The sequence below is a fragment of the Ascaphus truei genome, chromosome 5 (genome assembly GCF_040206685.1).
Source record: "Ascaphus truei isolate aAscTru1 chromosome 5, aAscTru1.hap1, whole genome shotgun sequence".
Classification (NCBI taxonomy): Eukaryota; Metazoa; Chordata; class Amphibia; order Anura; family Ascaphidae; genus Ascaphus; species Ascaphus truei.
The window spans coordinates 57,141,870-57,165,606 of NC_134487.1; the positions used below are offsets into that span (position 1 = coordinate 57,141,870).

At 42.5% G+C, this 23,737-nt stretch overlaps 1 protein-coding gene across 2 annotated transcripts in view; it reads right to left on the reverse strand.

The window, feature by feature from the left end:
* Window positions 1–23,737, reverse strand: part of PLXNB2 (plexin B2) — a 326,443-nt gene that overhangs the window by 256,602 nt on the left and 46,104 nt on the right. For both annotated transcript variants that reach the window (XM_075599864.1, XM_075599863.1), the window contains exon 2: window positions 2,210–2,283. The gene's annotated coding sequence lies outside the window, so the exon portion shown is untranslated. The remainder of the gene's footprint in view (window positions 1–2,209; window positions 2,284–23,737) is intronic.

Genomic DNA, 23,737 nt, shown 5'->3' on the forward strand with positions numbered 1-23,737 from the left:
TCAAAACCACTGTTTAGGTTAATCCTCTGGCAGCTTCACACACTATAACTTATTGTAGTGTCGGAGATATGGGCAAGTTCAGTCTAAGGAAGAACAAGGTTTCTTTTTCCAACAGGGAAATGATTGAGTTCAAGGGCAGAACTGGCATCTGCCCTATTACTCTATAAAACTCGTACAATTAAGTCTAGTAGTTTTGCAGCCATAGTAACAAGACCATAGGGCATGTTATTTTCATTATTTGATCACTACTGGAACGCAAAGTTTATTAAGCAAAATGAAGCATTTATAGCATTATGATGATCTGCATATTGCATAAATTCCTGATAGTACAATTCTGTAATTAGGTAGGATTGTAAGAGATAATTAGAGCTCAGATTTAATGACCTAGCATAACTGGACTACTTTATGGGAAACAATGATGCTTAACTTGTCACTTTCTTTGATACTGTGACCCATCTATTATCATTACACATATAAAGCCCATGCTATGCTGACATCAGCACAGCTCTTTACAATAGAAGTACTTGAAAACTGCTTAAAATCAAGTGTTTACATTTAATGTCTTTGGTTAACAACATTGGGAACAGTACCTTTATGACATCCTCAGGATGCCACTAGTGCCAGCACATCAGGGGCTTATACGATGTCCTGACAGCATCATGGCAGATTTGTTTTCTTTCTAGATGAGATCTTGGGGGTAAGGAGGTAGATTCTAACAATGCGATGTTTACACAAGCGGGTTGGTTGAGAATCCAGAGGGTCTGCGACACTCTGCCAGCCTCTTACAAACGTTAAAAAACTTTTAGGATTCAGGACTGAACCCAAACTCTGTACAGCCAGACAACCAGCATCTCGAGATACACAATACACATTGCTTTTAATTATGGTATTGTAATAAGGAATTCCAATCACGGAGGAAAAGGCACCTGTTCTCCCTTTCCACTGGCCAGGTGTTTTTGGTCTACTACATGCTGGCCTTTTCACCATCTGAGGTTGTTCCTCTTCGGTCCCTATTCAACATGGCAAGAAACAAGCCTGCCAACTGCTTCCACGGTGACCATGACAATGTGGAACTGGGCCTCGGGTTGTTGAGTGGAGAGTAAGGAGTGTTCAGAACTGGTGACGGGAGCATGGGTCCAGCATCAGATGCAGTCCCAAATCGGTCGTTCACTCTCAGGAGTCGTGCCCGACCTCTGGTATCAGGCGGGTGGGCCCCCACGGTAAAAAGTAGGGCAACACACCGTTGGTACTTAATTTGGTGGAGGATAGCAATTACTCTCAGTCCCTCACAGTGAAGTGCTTAACAATAATACATTGCCGGTCCCCTAGCAGTGGAGTGGTTAAAGAAAATAAAAAAGTTTATATTACACATTTCTGTGGATTGAAAAAGACAAAACAACATGCCATTTGATAAGCATCATCGTTGAAAGAGGAGACAAGTTTCCTGATGGTAATTGAGGGTTCAGCACAAGCGGAACATACCGGGCGTCTTGTAAAGCTTCACTTTAGAGTTGCTTGGGAATTACACTGCGCAGTTTAAAAGGAAACTACTTATTACATTATTATGTCCTGGCCACAAAGATGAGATGATACCGATGGGAAAAATAGTACCAAATTCAAGAATTAAATCTAATTGCTTTAAAATTGGTTTCTTTGATAATTCAGACATGACTTCTTAGTAGCAGTTACCTAGCATGCTTGTGTGCACACAGACACACAACAATCCTGGTTCTCTGGTTGACAGAGCCGCCTAAAAATTTCACTCCAGGTGCCCGTTCCAGGCTGCTGCTCGTCAATAGTATTTACACAGGTGAACTACAAGTCTCAGAAGCCAGTGGGTAAAATGCTACGACATCACCCAGGGTTCAGCAAATCAGTACAGACCTTTGGGAACCACACCCCTTTCTGCAACACGGCTCTGCTGCAGCAGGAGAACTCAGTGCTAAACTGTGGTCCTGGGAGCTCCAGGGACCAAAATGACCCCAAAATTTTGTGAAAGCAAAAAAGTTAAAAAAAAATAAATACAAAATGAATCAACATGGCTGCAGCAACGTCTGCTCATCAGCACAGTCTGGTGGCCATATTGTGTCCCCATAATTAACATACGTTGGCAGCATTGGTAGAGGAGTCCCTGCACAGTGTCATTCTGAAACTGTCCTCTAAAATGCAGTGCCACAGAAGACACACATACATAAAACGTCCATCTTACCTGTAACTTGTGACAGATATTTCACCGGCAGTCTAATTGCTTGCAGGAATGTGATACGCCTCGGAGATTTCTCACTGTAGATCGAAATAGAGAAGAATAGTTCAGCGACACTGTAATGCGCACACAAATTATGCGCAAACACGCGTTACAATGCAGGCGGTGTTATTTCAGATAAAGGATAAGGAGAGATCCTACACCAACTACATACTGTATTTACTATTCCTTTGCCATTATTATAAAGAAGAACTCTCACACGTCTGCATTTTAAAAGAAAGTAGTATATCCTGTCAAAGAGGGGGCTGAAACATTTTAATGGTTATCAGGCTTTTATGCGTCAATACATATTAACAGGGGGAGGGGGATATAAAGAAACACGCATAGCAATTGCTTTCTCGAGCCATAGTTTCCCCCCACGCAAATGTGTCCACAGTGTGATGCAGCGCTGGGGATTAAAATGTGTGTAACAACTAAACAGACACTGGTAAAGCCTGTAATTGAGCTTGGTTGGCATGTTCAGTAAGCAATGTTTAATAGCACTTTCCAAGAGTTAACAACATTTCCTCCTGCAGTGAAGAAAACAATCAAGTGATCCGAGCAATTTGGTAACAGTAACTAATTATATGGTCAGAAGCACCATATGGGTAATGTACAATGTTTTAACATTTATGCAGACTGAAAATTAACACCTAGAGCGGAGAAGGCAATGGCTGCATACTTTTAAAGGTGTACTTTCAAAAAGAAAGATACTGGAGCAAACCGCCTATGCTGGCCACAGAAATAGGTACGCTAGTGTACGAGAGGCCAACTCCAGTTCAATAGGTCAGGTTTTCAGGATATCCCTGCTTCAGCACAAATGGCTCAGTCTATCCTGAAGCAGGGATATTCTGAAAACCTGACCTGTTGGTGGCCCTTAAGGACTGGAGTCGGCCACACCTGCAAGAGTAGTTTCTTTGTCAAATGTGGGGTGCAGGAGCTTACACTCACGTGAGGCGCTCCTATGAAGACACAGCAACGCAATCATAATTTTACCAATAAAACGCTTGCATTTGTGGATTTGATTTTTCTTGTAATGTATACATAAAATAAAAATACTGATAACTTCCCTATAACCCATCGTTTGTAAAACATAAATAAAAAAGAGTCAGTCATTGAGCTGGAAGCCACGGTAAAACAAGCTTAAGGGTCAGAACTTCATCCAATGGGAGGCAGAGGAGTGATCCTAAGGCCTGGATGTGACACACACCAGGCACGGCCCTCTATCGGGCAGGCCCCAGAAGATGTGTGCACGAGCGCTCACACATCACAATGGCGCGTCTGCTGGCAGGGAAGACAAGAATGTTGTCTTTTCGTGTCGCGACACAAATCACGTGGTCGGCGGACAGCCACTGGAAGGGTGATATGCCCAGTCATGGCCGTGCCCCCCTGTCATGGTCGGGCCCCCTCCCCACACCCCCCTCGCATCCCATCGCTCCCCTAAACACTGCAGCTTTTATCTGTGCACGTGACGCCAGGCGCGCGTGCAGCAGTAAACACTGGGGCCGAAGCCTTAGTTCTGACAAGCAGGCAGAAATAGGTCCGGTACCTGCTAACTAATTCAACAAGGCAGAGGTTTATCGGTCTTGTTTTTTTTTTTTTAAAGGAGGTATTCTTTTTTTCTCTCAATTCCCCACATTGCTTTCTCATTGTAGTGAGTTAAATAGAAAACTACAAGAGGATTTTAAAACGAACTATCTGGCCAAGAGAAAAAGGAATAGAAAATTCATACAAAAAGGTTTTATTCAATTCAGTGAAGCAGCAACTTTAAGGCTAGCAATGCTGGACACATGGTAGTGAAATAAAAGCATTAAAGCAGCATTTTCTGTGAACATCTTCTGCTCGATTCTAAAACTAAATGTATAGTAAAGAATAAAAAAAAACAGTGTCTCATGCCGCTCATTCTTTCAAGAAATATTTTTCTCTACGAGAAAGTAGCCTGTATTGCTGCTCTCGAAATGTCAGGTTTGTTTTACCTGCTGTTAAACTCTAATCCTATGTAATATCCAACGGGAAAGTCTTCCCATAGCCCAGTACTTTGTACAGCAGCTTGGCGACATTAAATTAGGATAGTGGGGGGTCAGGCGCTGTAACTATTCATAGGTGACTTTTGTGTTTCCGTCATTTCAGGTGTGCATAAGTACCTAATCGTATTCAATACCTGCTCAGTCATATTTTAGAATTGTAATGTTCAGATATTTAAAAAAAACAGACCATTAACAGTTAAATCCATACGAGACAAAAAGGCCATCACAAGCTATTCATTGTTCAGGGTTATTCTATTCCTCAAAACAACCTCTGACCGTCATCCTTAGGCTGCGCTTATAGTGCCTGCGACGGCAACGCGGCGGTGACAGAAGGCTGTGGTGGAAAAATCAAATTGAATTGACTTCCAGCGATCGCGACCAAGCCCTTGCGCTACGCTTACTATAAGGGCATGCAACGGCGCCAATACATTTGTTTTGACGCGACGTCGCGTCGCCAGCACTATAAGCGAAGCCTAAGACATCAAGCAAAGGACCAGCAGCTACATGCTGCACAAACAACCACGTTTAAGAGTTTGTTTTTGACCATTGCGTTCCCCTGGGGTTGGTCCACGCTTTTGGCACAATAAAAATATATAAAATAAAAGTTAGCATTTTCCAATAACCGTCCTTATAAAACATTGCACACATACATTTCTAAAATGGCATTATCTAGAAAAAGGTCTGCGATTGACACAAAACACATACTCTCTTCCACATGACATGTACAAAAATAAGAGTACTTGCAGCACATAAACAGCTGTGACACCATTAGTGGTCAAACACAAAGCCATTTAATGCAAAGAGAGCAACAAAATCTCATAATCAGAGTTTATTACACAGGGCGCTGTCAGGGTGCAGCTACCCAGATAAATACCCCCCCAGACACACTCCTCTTGCATGCTGGATGGTGGGAACTTTCTATAAGCAAAGTATTCACAGGTTAGGCTAGGTCCCCGCTGGCTACGGCAGCATCCACCACCGGGCCCGCTGCGAGGGGGGGCCGCCGCACTGTGCCGACAGAAACACCTGCTCTCAAGAGAATTGAGATCAGGACTCGCGACTGAGCGCTAGGCCACGCCCCCGGCGGTTCAGCCAATGAGGGCAAACCTGCTGGATGACATTACGGCCCCGCCCCCGTCACGCCCCCCGTGTCTTTCCCCCTGCAGCTCACTGCAGACCGGGGAACTCGGCTGCACGCTCCGCCAGCCTGGCAGGCGCGCGTGCAGCGCAGGCAGTGGGGCCGTAGCCTTACATTGTAGCTACGAGACTTTTTTCCTCCTGAAGGGAAATACCACTCCTCTGTGGGAACGGGCCAAGAAGAGAAGTGCCCGAGACGTAGCCACCCCTTGATTTTTGGATTGTTTTGTCCTTTTTGTGTTGTTGCCTTTTTGACAGTTGCACTTGTGATATTTGTAGTGTGTAGATCAGTGTGTTTGTCTTCCTTGTCCCCCTTCCTCCTGGGTATACCCCTCTCTGGGGGGGTATTTGTCTGGGTAGCTGCACCCTGACAGCGCCCTGTGTAATAAACTCTGTTTATGAGATTTTGTTCCTCTCTTTGCATTAAATGGCTTTGTGTTTGACCTCTATTGGTGTCACAGCTGTCTATGAGTGCTGCAGGTACTCTTATTTTTTTTTAATCTGTCTAGGGTTTATGGAGACCCCAATACCTGCGTGCACCACTCTTTTTGCTTATACATGTAGTAGTAGTAGTGCTAATTGACTCTAGATTCTCCACGGCATGTAATCTAGCAAAGTGACATTTACATACATATTTATTAAAGGTACAAACATTACTTCAGTGCTTCTTGGAGTAGAACCGCTTATTCATTTTTAAATCATTATTGAAACCCAGTTCACATCCTTTCTGCCAGTGGGGTCTACAATGCATCAAACAGCTGCTGATCCCAAGTACCCTCTTTAAATGCCCTCTTATCCTCTCCCCAAACAGTTACGTGATGGAGGATGCGGTCAGCCGGTTCTGATGGATAGAAGGAAGAGGGGACCATCCCCAGGAATATCATCCTGGCAGACCTGACAATAGACATTGCAGTTCTACTCAAACGGATCATTTTATGTAGGAGATTTGGGAGACAGGATGTATACACATATGCAGTGTCAACACAGTGTCACACGTGACATGAAATATTATTCTTAAAAAAGTAACCAAATGTCATATTTCTACACACCCTAATCTTCATGGTATTTTTACGACTGCGGTTGTAAAGAAAACGGCCTCATTTATTACTGTTGGGCCGGTCATTTATAACCATGTTGTTTTTCCAACATTAGATTTCAATATCGTCTTCTTGCTGACTAAACAAAGAATTCTATGACCGCAAACTACATCTGCAAGTCGGGGTCAGGGTCATTTGTTTTGCCTTTTTATTCCTTCTGAATTAGAATAATGGTTCAGCACACAAAATAAAGTGCAAGATATAGAGCTATAGAGATATAGTAATTTATAAATCTGTCAGACTCCAAAGCTTTGGTCATCAAAGGGACATTCTTCAGAGAGACCTAAATGTCATTGTTTACCTTGTCAGAATTATAGATACACTATTTTACATCGCATTGTATGTTGCATCAGGCTGAATAATTATCTTGTATTGTTACAGTAAGATACTGGCACACTGGGCCACATTGTGGCTTATATCTGCTAGACAAGTGGAGGTCGCCCCCAATGAATTAGAAGATACAGTACTTGCCGTGTACCAAATAAAAGGGTTGGAGCAACAATACAGTAATTCAACAATTTCTAAGGCTAAAGCCCCGCTCCCTCAGTCAGCGCGCCCGCACTGCAGACAGGCGGCGCGCTGAGAGGCACAGACCGCGATATGCGGTCTGTAGGGAGAGGGAGCCAGAGCAGGAGGGGGGCGGGAGTGGGAGGGGGGGGGCGTGGTAAATCTTTGCCAGATCATGGTGCCGTCCACCCCCCCACCACCACACACACACACACACAACACACACATATATATACACTCACACATTTTCCCCGCAGCTCCTTCCCTGCTCCTCTCCCAAGCCGCTTCCCATCCCTAGCTCCTTCCCTCCCCTCCTCCCCATTGGCTGACTCGCGTACCACGTGATGCGTCAGCGCTGAAAATCACTAGGATCTTGCAGCATCGGCCGGCTGACGCGTCACAGTACGTAGTCAGCCCTGCCGGAAGGAGGCAGCGGGGGCAGGGACCATTCAGGCAAGGGTCTGGTGGCCCGCTGCTGCGCGCGCCGCCGGCCGCAGCCTTTCTGTGTTTTGTGCGAGTAGTTGGAATATGTGAGAACCATTTCAAGGTGTAGAGTGGCCATGTTTACCACGAGATACTAAGCCATATTAAACAGACCAGGGATTCCCAACAGGGGGTTCGTGAGATGTTTCCGAGGGGTTCAGCAAAAAAAAAAAAATAAATAAAATCTATTTATTTGCAGATCCTAGGCAGTATTGTATGTTCCTGACCCCGTGTGGGGGCTTCAAACTTGGAAAGACCCCAAACCGCACCTTAACATTGGTGGTCGAGTTGCCAATTACAGCAGGAGCTTCTAAAGTCGCTCCTCAAAATTTCTTTGCATCCACAGCTGCACAGCATTGTGGGGCGAGACTTTGACCGATTACATAGTAATTGACAGCTTTGCCACCCATGCTGTTTGCAAGCACCGAGATGCAGTTTGGGGCCTTATTAGGCATGCGTTTCACCCCGCAAGCTCAGGACACTATACTGCCTGGGATCGGTCAAACAGTTTTCTTAGCAATAGTCTGACGAGTAGGCAATAAGATTCATTAATAAGGTGTTTGCGGGACAACTATTTTCTAGCAGGTGGGTCACTATGTTAGAAAAAAAAAGTTGCGGACCCCCTGAAAAGGACCAAAGTGATTTATGGATTTCCACATTTTAGGTCCCTAATTTTATCCACATTCCTGCTGATACCGCGTAGTTTGGGGTAGGTACTTTCTATTGACTGTAGACTGTCCGATTTACAATAAAGATGCCTGGCGCTGTTATATATAAATTCGTTCAACCCATTTGGTCTTGAAATTCCTTTTTAAAAAAGATGCATGTCACAGTTTACTGAAATGAGGGTAATCCGAAAACAAATTCCTTTCTGTTAAAAAGCAAGGTAGACGTTTAGGTCTGTGACTATAGAAGTGGTAAGTGGTACCAGGCGATACAGTGCGTGCCTGAACACTGAACATGATTAATATCTCTCTCAGGCAAACTGATTAGGCTCATCATTCTGGCACCGCACATCAAACAAGACAGATTGCAGCTTTGGTGTGTCAGTGTTCAGGGATACAGATTGCCTCCCAGTCCCCAAGCTAGCACACGTGTGACCCCTGCTTTAAAAGAACCCTTTTTTTTCCTCCTTTTTTTTTATTTTTTAAAGACCACATTTGGGAACCAAGGTCTCCCCGAGCCAGACAGCGCTATTTTCAGCTCTGATGGCCCCCTGGTTCTCAATATATTTACCAGTGAATTCGTTTTTAAATATCCCGCTGGAAAAACAAAATGGCTGCCAAATCTCAGACTAGTGGGAAGCTGTAACATCGGTTGTTCCTGTTGGATGGTCTTTAAAATCCCCATTGAATACCAGTAACAGTAACTTCCCCAGTATCTATCTCGGGAACAGGGGTGTCACCGAAACGGAAGATAGTGCAGTTCAACTTTGGTGGACCCCTCTGTTCTGTAAAAAAATATGGTGGTTAATTAGCATGGATTGCTCCCTTAATAGCATGAGACTGATTCCCTTCTTCAAATATGTGTGTGTGTGTGTGTGTGTGTGTGTGTGTATGTGTGTATGTGTGTGTGTGTGTATGTGTGTGTGTGTGTATGTGTGTGTATGTGTGTGTGTGTGTGTGTGTGTATATGTGTGTGTATATGTGTGTGTGTGTGTGTGTGTGTGTGTGTGTGTGTGTGTGTGTGTGTGTGTGTGTGTGTGTGTGTGTGTATTTGTGTATGCTTGTGCATGTGTGCGTGGGTATGTGTGTATGTATGTGTGTGTGTGTGTGTGTGTGTATGTGTGTGTGTATGTGTGTGTGTGTATGTGTGTGTGTGTATGTGTGTGTGTGTATGTGTGTGTGTGTATGTGTGTATGTATGTGTGTATGTATGTATGTGTGTATGGTGCGCGTGCGTGTGTATGGTGCGCGTGCGTGTGTATGGTGCGCGTGCGTGTGTATGGTGCGCGTGCGCGTGTATGGTGCGTGTATGGTGCGCGTGTGCGTGTATGGTGCGCGTGTGCGTGCACATACACCCATGCAATGCTATGTTCATGCAATCATTGCTGACACTAGATATCTTTTTTAAAGCTGCATACTAATGACTGTTTCACAAGATTGCAACTTTAAAAACAATCTTGGAAAGCTGGGGAAATGAGGCCATCGTAAATTAAAATCTCAGCAAGCTGCCAAGTGACTCGACAGAGCTTTTATACAACTAGGAAATGCAAGGGGTTTGTTGTGAAGTCGGTGATTGGATTCTACAACAGTATAACCAGCCCCCACCCCCCACGGGTGCAAAATAACGAAGATTTCTGATAATATATTCAATTCAGCTCATGTTGTCAATTACTGAGGAGTACAGGGAGGGCTAGGGAAAAAGATAAAGTAATAAATGAACAACAACATCCTGTTTACTGAAAATCCAGAAGACTGATCAGTGGAAAAGTGACACTCGGGTAAAATATCTGTACGATATAGATACGCAGACACGTTCTATGTCCATAGGAAGTGCCCCGTTTTATAAGTTATTCACACTGACATCTGATACATCGGTTAAGTGACACAGTGGCCGAGTGGCAATAATACGGCCGTTGAACTTGGAAAACCTGGTCACCGTCCAGTATCAAATCCTTGAGACATTCACAAGCTACGTTTCTCGCTATCTCGCTCACTTGGGCTTGATAACACAATTACAGGCAGTCCTCGGTTATCCAACACAATCCGTTCTGGAAGTAGCGTTGGATAGTGAAACCGTTGAAAAGGGAGTCCCATGTTCATCAGTGGCGGTGAGCATCGGATAACGCATTCAGGCGGCAAAAAACGCATTCCAGCGTCGAAAAACAGCCCTTAGGGTTGCATTGTAAAGCGTTGGATATGCCATGCGTTGTAAAGCGAAACGTTGGATAACGAGGACTACCTGTAGGATGATATTCGCTGTCCATGCCCAGACAGTGGATTCTGCAACAAGACAAAAGTGGAGACCGCTTTAAATGGAAAAGACGCTTGATGAATTAAATCAGGACCCAACCTAGAGAGTGTACCTTCGACATATTTTTATATATTAAATTAATACCTTGTTTGGTAAAGAGGAATCTTTGATTATTGTTGGCGGCTGGTCATATTATGGTTGTTTTATACGTATGAAATAAAATCCTATTGTATATATCCTTCGAGTGCCTGTATTTAGGCAATAGCTTCTCTAATATGTATTACATTCTTTTTTTGCGTACAGTGCACAGCCCTCATTTTAATAAGTTATGGTAGAAGGTATTGGCGTGTTACCAGGCCTTAGTTTCTTGCACACTGTTGCGCACGTTCTAGTGTAGCCTTGGAATCTGTGTGAACAAAGCTTCAGACCCCAGTGGCTGCTTTTAGCTGCAGCGTCACACTAGTAATCCGGCGTGGCTCCTGTCCTATCCAGTCTGTGCAGCTGTTGTCTAGAAAGGCAGAGCACAAATATCACACGACTACTGCAGAACTGTACCAATGGTCGGTTTTGATGTGAAATATTGTGTCCCAATACGTCATTTAAAAAAATCGGTGGTAAAATCATTGCACCCCGAGACCAAAATGAACTAATTACAAAGAACGAGTTAAAGGTAAGTGATTGGTGCATTTCAGTAAATATTCAGCAAATAAAAATAAAACTTGTAAGCACATTCATATGTCTCAGACAGATCTGCAACCCTGCCTGTCCCCATTACCTCTGAGCATACACACATTATCTTTGTATAAACACTTCAAATCCGATTTCAAGCAAAAAATGCCATCTTTAATGGTTCTGTTTTGTGATGCAATTCTTGCTTTATCCTAAGCTAGGCGTCACGTACAGGCCGTTTACCTTGGTTGGCCTGACTCCTATCAGCCAAAAATCAGAGTTATTATGTGGCTCAAAACACACAGAATTTACATCAGGGGTGGACAACTCATCCTCATGGGCCAACAGGTCAGGTTCTCAGGATATCCCTGCATCAGCACAGGTGGCTCAGTGACTCAGACTGCGCTGAAGCAGGGATATCCTGAAAACCTGACCTATCGGAGACCCTTGACTGTAGTTGGCCACGATGAAGGGAGAAGATGCCTTCAAATCATGATAGATATATATATATATATATATATATATATATAAATCAAATAACTCTGGGGTGGTCAAAATGACTGAGCCAAATGTGCTGAAGCAGAGTTATCCTGAAAACCTGACCTAGTGATGGCGCTTGAGGACTGGCGTTGCCCACCCCTGATTTAAAGTGTCATTCATTTAAAGCAACACTCACCAACATCCTCCACCCTTTCTATAGTATGGGGTTCTGGGGGTCTCTTCTGGACCTGAACAGCGCTACTTTCAGCTCCCAGGATCTACTGTTTCCCAAGACTTCTATTGGTGAAGTGCCCAGCTTCACCAATCACTTCCTGGTTTCTAAATGGATTTTAATGGCTGTCTAAGGCTGCGCTTATAGTGCCGGCGACAGCGACGCAACGTCGCAGCAAAACAAATGCATTGCCGCCGTCGTGTGCGCTTATTGTAAGCGCGACGGATTGGTCGCGATCACTGGAAGGCATCTCTATTTGATTTTCCAGCGACCGTTGCCTGACCGCCGCGTCGCCGTTACTTTAGGCATAGCCTTATAGGACGCCAGAACAGGTGAAGTGGCAGCTTCCTATAGGCATGGGGCTACCCGTTACATGTAGCTTACATTTTGTTTCCCCTGGTGGGAGATTTAAACTCTTAACTTCAACGTGAACCATCTCAGGAACTGGGAGGATTCCAAAAGCATAACATTGGGGCGGGTTTAGCTCTGCAGGAACCAATGCCTGCTCAAGTGCTGTATTAAAAAACAAAATGGAGGGTGGATTGCTACTTAACAGGTCATTAAAATATATTTTTAACACAGCCCATTACAATAGTCAAGTAAACTGGAATTTGACCCATTTTTTTTAATTTTGAAACCTCGATAATTTTCTCCACCACTATTTATACAACACCTCTAAAGTAATAACCAAACTGTATTAAGACGGCCTTATTTCTCCCCGAAGTATTATGATATCACTGGCCCCAACAGAAAAGTATTGCCAAGAAAATATAAAAATCAGATTTCACGTAATGTTGGCAGAAAAAGCAAATGGTTCACATATCGCTCGTTTGATTTCTGTTCAAATGAAAGCTGGTATCCGCAGGGAACGTACACAGAATAGTAAAAACATGGTATATAAAAACTTCGGACACATTATTTTCACAGGTGGCACTGGGAAACTATTCATAAAAATACAACATTTACTGCACTGAACTTTTTTTCTAGCAGCATTCCAACAATAATACACAAGACAATCGTGTGCACATGTGAGATAACTTTTTGTGAACCCAAGGTTAAACCGAGACAACCCAAATCTAATGGAAAGCAGCTACAGGGGGAAACTAGCTACAAGTTACCCTCACAGGCCTACACGGGGTTACATATAAAAATAATCACAAACGTAATCTGTACACAAGTTCAACCAATAACAGGCTTTCTTACCAAGCTGCAAAGACAAAAAGCAGAGCTACAAAACCATCAACTATCTGCATCACCAGGTCAGCCCCAATGTCCTGCTCCTTTTTACCATGAATTTATAGCAGGGGTGGGCAACTCCAGTCCACAAAGGCCACCAACAGGCTAGGTTTTAAAGATATCCCTGCTTCAGCACAGGTGGCTGTCTTTGTGTCTAACCTGTGCTGAAGCAGGGATATCCTGAAAACCTAACCTGTTGGTGGCCTTTGTGGATTGGAGTTGCCCAGCCCTGATGTGTAACCTGTTCTGATGCCATTATCCTCACAATCTGCCTTGTACCAGATTTAAAAACCCACCCACTTCACGAAGCATCTCAACATCTTTAACCATGGCTGAAGTGCCCTTTCCAAACGCACATACCCCGAGGCTAGCAAGAAGATCCAAACGCACATACACTTCTCTCCCTGTGTTTGCTTATTGCACATATGTCTCCTGCATTTTAAGCCCTTTATGACTAGAATGCCTTTCTCCTGCTGTTCACAGTGGCTCAACTTTCTATATTATAGTCTCTGTTCTGTAATGCGCTATGTACAACTGGTACATTCATCAGAACACGCCTCACTTCACCAAGGTACTCAGATACACGCTTTTTAATTAAGGGTGGGGTCAGTTTAGTGCATATGCTGGAGTTGTAATAAAGTGAATAGAATCATGTAAAAATGTGTAATAAAATGATGCCATATAATACTGGGTTTGCAACTTAAGATATTTGTAAGGGGAAAAAATTAAATTTAAATTAAAGTTAAGTGACAAATTAATACTTCTATCATTGAGGCTTAATTCTAGCAAAATCCTTTGACAAATCCCAAAGGCGCCATGAAACCGTTACCACTGGATCAGGCGTTTGCAAAGACATGTGGTTAGAATGAAACATGAAAACTAAATTAAGAACTGCATTCTGGTGGGTGGAAGTTTCTTCAAAGGGAGGATAAAAAAAAAAAAAAGCAAGTAACTGCTTACACACTTAACACACAAAAACATTATCTCAACCAATGTGAATTCAGCAGATAGTGCCAAAGGATTTCACAAGACAATGAGCTGGATGGAAACCGGTGACCTTTGCATTCAACACATTCTCAATCTTGCACAGAATTTAAGATGTTTAGTCTGTAGTTAATAGCAAACTCATTTTAATCCCAAATTCCACCCTGCAACAAAAGCTGGGTTTCCAATCAAATGTGAAGCAAGCTTTCATGGAACACACTTTCTAGCAATTGTTTACATGTTTGTTGCAGAGGTATAATGTGAAGTACAGTTAACATCTTTCAGAATGGATGCCCAAATGTCCAACTCCACAGAGAACAACAAGAAATTCAACGGAGAGTACAATGTTTGCTATCTGACGGGGCTATTAAGTGACCATACGTGAAATAAGAATGCTGCAAAGATTATACTTTTGCAATAAACTGGGTAATATTGGGTAGTGTGTGTACTGTATGTGTGTATTTTTTCTGATTTAATTGTTTTAATGAGGTAACATATGAATGTTATTAGCATTGGATTTGCCCAGCACGGTTCTGTTTTTATTTTGTGCTACACCTACCCTGGTCAGGGTTTACTTTGTGGCAACATTGGGGGGCTTTTGAAGAGGATCTAACTGTACACAGGTAGCGGTGCAGACAGTGACTTGTGATCTGTAATTGGCAGCCTTTACCATCACCGTGTTGTACATGGACACGGTCTTAAATATATATTATCATCATTATTATTATTATTATTATGTTTACCTAATACGGGGGTAGCCAACTCCAGTCCTCAAGGGCCACCAACTGGTCAGGTTTTAAGGATATCCCTAATGCAGCACAGGTAGCTCAATCAGTGGCACAGTCAAAAATTGAGCCACCTGTGCTGAAGCAGGGATATCCTTAAAACCTGACCTGTTGGTGGCCCTTGAGGACCGGAGTTGACCACCCCTGACTGAATACATTTCAGCAATCATCACTTTCGGACCAAGCACGGACACTACACACCACCAGCCTAACCTGAAGGCTCACAAACAAAACAGCAACGTCAACTTTTATACACAGCCCCTTAGAAAAGAGCAGAACAGTTTACACACACTGCATTAAAGCAGCAATCTCAGCTGCTCATTATTAGTTTTGTAACCCCTTGTTCGAGATACTTGCCGGTAAAAAGGTACTGGCGTTCAAATACCCTCCGAGGCCAACAAAATGTGGGTTTTCATCTTCTGCGTCATGCCGGCCAAGGAACTGCGACGTCATCCGTTGCAGCTTCCTATTGGCCCTCGTGACGCAAGAGATGTGAAAACCAGGAAACAAATCTGGTGCCTTTATCAGTAAATACCCCTGGGACTGGGAGAGGGAAGGGTCCCCGGAGATGGATAATCCATTTGATCCCTGATTGAGAGAAGGGTCTTCTCACTCAGTATAACCCTGATTCGGATACATTACACTGCATGCTCTTTTAGCTGGGACTCCTTTCAACGCAGATTGTAGACAACACTGATCCTTCTGGTATGGACGTGGAATGTTTCTGGTTGCAGTCGGTATAACACGGATATGAGGCTTAATCATAGTCTGTCATCAATTCCACTGGCTTTTGAATATACCAATCTCTACCTTTTAACTATTGGAATACATCACAGATGGCTATGCAATGAGTGAGACGGAAGGACGTCTCACTCGCGGCATAGCTCAAGTGTGGATCCAACTCCCTGCAAACTGGGATTCTTCACACACAGATTGTGCAGACTTTGTATATATAAATTTACAATACACACATACAATACACATTTTTGGGGGTTTTAAATAAATTCAATTTGAAAATCCGAAGTGACCCAATTCTCTCGTTTACTTCGATCCTTGCCCCAGGAGCTCCGATATAAGTATCGCTGTTTATTTTATTTTTTTCTGGTGTGCAACACACCTCCTTCCTTATCTTATAAAAAATGTTTCATACAGTAGAACAGTGTTTTTCAACTAGGGTTACCGGGCATCCCTAAAAGGATCCTTGTAATTTTAAGGTAATTTTAAAATTGTTCCCAATACAGAAGAATTTACAATGCATCTGAGCTCAAACTCGCTGTTAGAGCGCGTTGAGGTTCCTCAGAATTTCAAAGGGTTCCTTGATCAAAAAAAAGGGTTGGAAACCACTGCAGTAGAACAATAGTTTGGAGCCTGCAATGTAAACACAATAAAAATGGAAGTATATAATAATATTTTTAGAAAAAATGTGTTTTGTCCCAGTTAAAACTATTGTTATACTGGTATACAGCATTCTGCTTAAGAAATGAGAGGGACCTCAGATTTTAATGTCACATTTATTAGTCCCTTTAGATTGTGTAGGTAGGATTAGGAGAATGTATGCAGGCCCTGCTAAGAGTCATCTGACACCTTCTGTTCCATTGGGACAATGATCCATAGATTCGGAAAGTCTTTGGGACCTGAGATTGATGCCGAGCCTTGTGAAATCTACAAGCAACAGAGGACATATGCGCAGAAACACTAGACATTGCGAGATCAGTGGAAGTCGGACTGTGCAGGTGTACAACACCAGCATCGGATTGAAAGCACCTGGGATACTTCTATACAGTATATACATATACACCAAGTAAGTATCACTGGTATTGTGGAGGGACCCCAGAGATGACTATAACACGGTTCAGCTCCAGAGACCCCATGGTTCATATCCAAAAAAACTAAAAGAAGAGGGGGTGGTTAGGTTTGGGGCATTGCTGCTTTTAGTTTGCAAGTTTATTATTTCAACTGGTTTTAGTTAACAACAACACTGTTCTGTGTCAGACATGTTTGACTCCACTACTGAAGTCTTGTAAGTTAATTATATTATTTGTGCTGAGTCTGTCAGTCATCAGCAAAGTAATTACCAACTGTGGCACTTACATCAGCCAAAAAGTTGCACATGCGACGGAAAACTACACAAGAGAAAGACCAACTTTTTTCATGAATCTTCGGCAATATGCAAATGTTTCCTAATTCAACTCGCTTAATATTAGACTGAGCTGCCAATTTTATTCAAGAATGGAGAATGATTAATCCATGTATTATAGCGCGTGAAACATACTTCAGAGTTCAGTTCTAGGACAAACTATAATTACAAAACCCATTCCATTTCCTTTATCTCTGCATAATGTGGATTCAAATGTAGGTATAAAAAAAACCAGGGAAGAATGGAGTGGTAAACAAGCCTGCTAAAACTCTGAATTTCATGCATAATATTTAAAGTAGCAGATCACTTGGTTAGCAAACATTGTATGATTCACAGTCCCATTAAAAGTACTGCCATCTGGAGGACCATGCTTTGAAAACAGAATTAGAGCACTCCAAAAAAATTAAATAAAATAACACACCAAAAAAACATAGATGCCTTATTTTTACACATGGATTTTAGTGCCTAATGGTTTCTTGTATCACCGTTAGCTGAGTCAACATTCCAGTTAACCCCAAGGATGTCCAATTTTTGTAGACTGTGAAACCTTTAAACATTCCGAAATGAGAGTTCTACATATGTGAAATAACGGTGCCCAGAGCTTCCGAACCACCACAGGTAGATCATCAATAAACAGTAAAAACGTACATTGTTGATGTATTTTTTATTTTTTATCAAGTCCTTTGTGGCTACATCCTGACACCAACTAGTTATCGTGTTCAGATGATGCGAACTATGTGAGAAAAAGTAGAAGAGCCTAATCTGTACTGGAAGCATTAATGTGCCAAAGAAATCAATCTTGGCATCAACTAACCTGATTACCATTACCTTAACCCTGAACAATATTGTCTTTTTTGCTTAAGCCCTTCGCAAAGATTAAAAAAACATGGTGAGGGGGGAAAGCGGTGTAATCCACTTAAGTCAACCCTGGCACTAAGACGTTAACTTGAATTCTATAATGAAGATAGTCTGACATTTATAATGGAATATTATTCAATTGAAATGTCATATTTTACATTTTTCTTCTAAGTAAAGTTTGGGGGATTGAGGTTTTCTGTGCTAATTAAGTTGAACACTACTCAGCACATGTCATTCTGGAGGTGAGATTTTAAATATGAATGTTGATCTAGGGCAGGGGTGGTACAGGCATGACCAGACCAAGTAACTACATTTGGCTTCATTTAGACAAGAGGCCCTCAATCTCCACTTCTTCCTTGTGATCATTATCTATGATGCTTATTCAGCCTAATTTGATGGCTTGAAGGAGCTCTGGGTTCAGTGGTTCAGAATGCCATGATTGAGCATGTGTTTTTATCCGAGACAAGGGGAAAGGACCCATTAGTATAATGCAATTTATTTTAGAGATCCAACTAAAGAAGGCACCACAACCAACAAATGTAAATATAGGAGAGATTTATTTATTAAATATTTTACCAGGAAGTAATATATTGAGAGTTACCTCTCGTTTTCAAGTATGTCCTAGGCACAGAGTTAAGACAAATAATACATGGTTACAAATACAGTTACATAAATGAACAGGGTATACATTATATACAAGACATTGCATGCACAGTTAAAGAAAATATATGTTATGGGTGTATGAAACAGTTACAGACCAGATTAAAATGTGAGACAGCTTTAGATTTGAAAGAACTTAAACTGGTGCTGGATGTGAGAGTCTCTGGTAGGTTGTTCCAGTTTTGGGGTGCACGGTAAGAGAAGGAGGAACGGCCGGATACTTTGTTGAGCCTTGGGACCATGAACAGTCTTTTGGAGTCAGATCTCAGGTGATAGGTGCTGCATGTGGTAGAGGCGAGGAGCTTGTTCAGGTAGCTGGGTAGCTTGCCCATAAAGAATTTAAAGGCAAAACAGGAAAGGTGAACTTTGCGCCTAGACTCTAGAGATACCTGTACGATGATGAGGATCATCACTTCCTTCTGTTCACTACAAACCAAAAGCACTCAAAAAATAAATACTGCATAAAAGTCATGCATTTCAGCCAGAAGGTATCCGATTAGACGAGAAGCAAGACGAAAAAGGAAGGTACCAAGGTAGAAACTAGTCAAGAACATAGTCACATATCGTTGAGCTTATCTATACATTCTCCAGTATGTTTTAATCCAAAATCAGAAGGAGGGATGGGAGGGGGGGAAAGGAAGTGCTGTTGATTAGACAGTAACAAGGTCATTTCAACAATATGAAGTCATTGCATATACTGTAGGTTTCTGGAAAGAAAGGTAGAATTCATGACAATTAGGTGTACTCTTCACCTTCAGCCAGCATCCGGTGTGACAGTTACATCACACAGATGAACATCGCTTCAGCAAATAAAAAAAAAAATTTAAAAAAAACTCCTCCCAAACATCACTTTATAAAGCTTACAAAACAGACTTTGAAAATAAATAATAATAATAGCATGTTCTTGTATAGCGCTGCTAGTTTTACGTAGCACTTTACTGAGACATTTGCAGGCACAGGTCCCTGCCCTGTGGAGCTTACAATCTATGTTTTTGGTGCCTGGGGCACAGGGAGATTAAGTGACTTGCCCAAGGTCACAAGGAGCCAACATCGGCAATTGAACCAGGCTCCCCTGCTTCAAACTCCGCGCCAGTCAGTGTCTTTCCTCACTGAGCCACTCCTTTTCCCTTGAAAAATCATGTAAATCACCCAGATTTCAAGCCATATTCAGTCATCGGTGCTAAGGAATAAGGCAATTTACCTAAAAGGTGGCAGCGCATAGTTAAATATAGCCTTTAATCTCTTAAACAGAACATTAAAAATGGTTAGTTTTGGCCCCATGAGGGACAATGCCTCTGAAGAGCAATCCCACACAAATATTAGGAAAAAGATCTATATAACAATATACTTATATCTGTCCGATTATCTAAAGTGCTAATCTGCACCAAATATGCTACTGCCTTCATTCACTTTGGCCCTAGATAGCACTGCATCTTGAACGGGTGAAATACTGTAGGCTTCTTTGCCAAAACATGTTCAGATATAGATATAGATATATATTATAAAATATCTGAACATGTATATTGGCAAAGAAGCCTACATATATATATAATAAATCCCATTAGATTGCCCCTATTAATCAGGACAGCTGCTTCAAAGGCATTTATGCCGCTGCTATCTCCCCACATGTGGGAATATTTTTTTTCTCCTAGTGATACATATCAATCATTTTATGCCTCATAAAGCAGCCTTTGAAGCGATTCCTGAGACATTTAAAAAAAAACACATGGGACAGAATAATAGGATAAATTTGGAAGGGGAAAAAAAATAAAAAGTAAAGTTTAGGCACTCAAAAAGATACGTTGCCAATGTCAAATACAATGCACATCAAAAACCTGTATAAAGTTAAATGTAACGGCACGCATTTATGGAAGTCCCACTGACGAGCACAAAAGCCCGGCTGTGCCTGCCAAAACCGCTTTAATATTCTCAATATTTCCTCCATTAAAAGAGGGAAACTCTCTAACAGGTGCTTTATGCTGCATTTCCCTGCTCTTTATCTGCTGGTGTTCTCTTATAGGAAGACGTATTCTTGCAATCTGCTGATAAAATGTATATTACATTATCTCTAAGAAGGAGCGTTAGGAAGTGGTGAACATTTGTATAAGTGCTTTGGGTTGCTGTGTAATCTCGAAACCTAATTGTAGTTGCAATGAGATACATCCATCGGGTTTTGATGTGTAGGAAGTTGTGGTTTTAAAAACAGCATTCAACGCAGCCCTGTTTATTTCTTTGGGTTTTAATCTTCTCTGATCTTGCAGGAGCTGTTCAGTGATCCTCTCCATGTTCTGGGACCCCGAGTTACTCCCTGCTTCAGCAGCAGAAACAAAATGGCGGTGGTGTCATGGTTGGAAACCAAGCGACACGTTTGGAAAATTACATTACGGCTTTCTATTGGGTACCCTGTGGCAATGTTTGTAATCCAGTGTCTACGTTTGTGGCGTTTGGGCATCAAAACTGGCACACAAGAGATCCACACACAAACCAAAAAATGAAAACATTAGGCGACCGATGAATCTTTAGGAGCCAGGGTTTAGTAAAGGGTTAAGGTTTTTAGGGTCGGGGGTAACGTTAGTATTAGGGGTTAACACAGAGTTTTAGGGTAAGGGGGCAAGGTTAGTCACTTACCTTAGCGATGAAGTGGCCGGCGGCAGTGTGTGCCGGCATTGGGGTGAGTCAAGGCCAAGCGCTGGCAAAACGACAGCGACCAAATGTCCAAGACCGCCCCCTCCCCCCGGCAGCTCTGTGTGCCGTAAACTCACACGCGCAAACTCCTCCCTACCCCCCACAACTAGCTGCACTGGGAGAAATGAGAGGTGGGTGAATGTCATGGAATGCTCCACCCCGCCCGCCCTCACACAGTGACAGACCCGCTCACCCAACCTATCGTGGTGCAGCTCGAATGATCAGCATTGGCAGAAAGTAGAGCGTGAGGGGTGGGCAGATCCCACAGTGTATATTTCCCCCTCCTCCTGCACGCCGGGCGTGCCAGGTTACGTCAGTCACTGGCGCTCGCAAAGCAGTCAGCACTGAGCCCGCAAAAAAAAAAAAAAGCAGAACTGGAGGCTTTTTTCCCATACCTCCTTCACCGTATATATTATATACTCTACTAGTAGTGTTTGGGCTGAGAAGATGAAATATTTTCTATTTACTGCTGATAACAGCCACCAGTTTAAGGAAGCAGTTCCAAAGTGACCTTGCAATGCGTCGCAGACCACTGGAAAGTTGATTTTAAAAAGAATTATACAGTAGGCTAAAAGCAGTAAAATTCCGGGCATTATTGAAATCCCTATTCTCCGATTGGTTAGAATTCCGGGCATTATTCCTTTAGCAATGTCCGGAATTTTTGGCAACTTGCCAATTCACCTTTGAGAAAAAAAACGCCAATTTAAAAATGTTAAAACTTAACTGTAAATACCTGTCCCTCCCTTCCTCGCCTCTCCCATTGCTACTTTACTTTTTCCGACGAAAGCATCGGTTTTTTTTTTGCGCATCAGCGTAGTTCCGATTTCTATATCTATACAAAGTGTTCTATTATTTATGAAAAAAGCCTACATTTAACCTATAATGGTAATAATCCCCTCAGAACAGGGCATTACTGGCCAATAATGCCCTGTTCTGAGTGGATCACTACTTAAAAGGTGGACACACCGGGTTTCTCACACTGGTTTAAGAAATTATAAAACCTCAGCAAGTTAACGCCTCCATTGCTACCGAGGCCAGCAATACACCAATACTTAGTCCAACTTGGTAGCAAGAGAAATTATAACACGGTCTAACATTTTAACATTTTCTTCACAGCTTTTCGAATTTAGGTCAAAAGTGTAACCAACAAAAACAAGTGGTCACAGATTACATATACAATGTGGTTAGGAGCTACAAATAGGCGGCAATAACATTTTATGCATCTAATCCTCCTTGCCCGGCTCTAAAGGAGTTTACATCGAGTCGCATATTTACGTGGCTGTGCTCGGTCTCCCATACCTGTTCAGGTGCTGGATCCGCCAGGCTGGGCGTGGATATGCAGAGAATAATGATGGGCGCCAGGAACTTTTATAGAACAAGCAAGAGCTTTATTCAGATCCATTGATAATGCTCACCATACAAAAACAAACTTCACTTCAGGCAGTAACTGATGGCAAACAATATGGTTACTCTACGCTTCATCCCCTGGCAGCCCTCAGTCCTACGCTGGGGAGGTACTTATGCTTATTTCCTTTAGAATTGGTTAGATTGACAATCTCCTGCAGATCTTCAATTAATTCCCATCTCAAGTGGATCCCTGTTGGGGATGCACTGCTTCCCTGGGATCAGTATCCCATTACTGTGTATGACATACCTCGGGGTCATACATATTGGATCAGGAGTTTACCAAGGACCTTCTGGTGGTGCCGATTCAATTATGCTCCGGAGCTACTACTCTGAGAACTCCTGCCAAGCACATGCTCACTCCTCTTCCTGCTTGAGAATAATCCTGGACCATTATTATGGGCTGTAACTATATAGGGCACGTTCCTTCACTGAAAATAATAAATGGTAACTACACACAAACATATATACAAGACTCCCTGTGAGGCTCCCTAACTGAACTCCAAGGAACCTGCTTCTAGAACATCGAGCAGAGATATAAACACCCTTCTATCTCCCTATGGTGACAAGGCATACAATTGGTTCTATTGGTCACAAGACATACAAAAGGCCATCTCCTTCTCCATGATGGGGAGCGGAGTAACCTGACTGAGCCCACGCCGTTAACCCGTTAGCTGAACTAGTAGTCCCCAAACTACAATATACATACAAGATACATAGGGCATTTTACAAAAGGTCTTGTCTTCCCTAACTGCGGGAGGGAATATACTTGAATAGGCTCATTTATCCACATTGGTGGACGTGTCCCAAACTCTAACCCTTCTCAGTGAAAATTCAGAAACGCGTGTGAAAAATAAGCAGGTGGTCCTTCTCTTTGGATTTGCTGAATTCAAGCATATCAACTGCATATGAGTATCTGTTTGACCAATGATGGCATCATATTTACTTTGAAAAGCAAAATCTGACCGTCTCACAACCAAAATACAATGGATAATTCTGTAAAAACCCTCAAAAGCATTTGTCTACTATGGAAATGTTAAACGCTTTTAAAAAATAAAATCAAAAATTGTACTTGTACCACTTTTGTTCAATAGTCACAACTACATTTAAGCAATTAAACATACTGCTGCCATTAGGTCCCGATCACAGGCAGCCAGAAACCATGGCGGATCCCAGTCTCACCGCGATCCCCTAAGCAG